Below are 824 nucleotides of genomic sequence, written 5' to 3' on the forward strand. Positions count from 1 at the left end.
TTTTTCCAAGCAATCCATAATTTTTAAAATCGTCATGAATTTTGCTGACAGTCCCAAAGAATTCATTAAAACATAAATAGAAACATCCATCAAATTCTTGATAATCAAATTGTGAGAGATATTTTTTATTTAATCTTATAAGATATTCATTATTAGCACGAGGAAGAAACGTCTTTACCAGGAGAAATTTGTCAAAGGCGGACTATTACCACAAAGGAAAATCTCTAACTCGGAAAATCTGAGTAAAATCCAGTAAAAACAAAGTTTTATGACTCAAAAGAACACAGTCCCTCTTCAAATTTCAACACATGTTTACCATTAAACTACTCATAAATTAGTAATTTTCCTACGACTATTTTCCCCAGCATATTATAAATCTTTGTCGAATGGTTCTCGTACAAAAATGAAGGATTTGTGCTCTAATATTCTAACAGACTCGAATAGAAACGTCAATCACTATTTTTGGTTTTGAAATAACATATTTTTCCAAAGAGCGCGAGAGGAGAGTTTTTTCTGAGAACTGAGATTTTCTGTAGAAAATCTTCGAGAAAACTAATCAGGCTGAGTGCTCTGGGGTGTATCGAGTGATCCTCGATCCTCTTCCATCCCATTAGAATCCATCAGATGAGTCAAGAAGACTTATGCCAGTGGGATGTTTACCCATGGCTGTTTCCAAGCTGACGAACAGAGAGGCGCCTCACCGACTGCTGTCGATCGAGCGTAAGGTTCGGGGTTCTCTCCAATACTTGGAATCAATCCCATGGATGTCCACCGACCCATCACCACAGGGATCCATCGGAGAATTTAAATTGACGGGGTGGAAC

This window comes from Fopius arisanus, unplaced genomic scaffold, assembly GCF_000806365.1.
Source record: "Fopius arisanus strain USDA-PBARC FA_bdor unplaced genomic scaffold, ASM80636v1 scaffold00470, whole genome shotgun sequence".
NCBI classification, from domain to species: Eukaryota; Metazoa; Arthropoda; class Insecta; order Hymenoptera; family Braconidae; genus Fopius; species Fopius arisanus.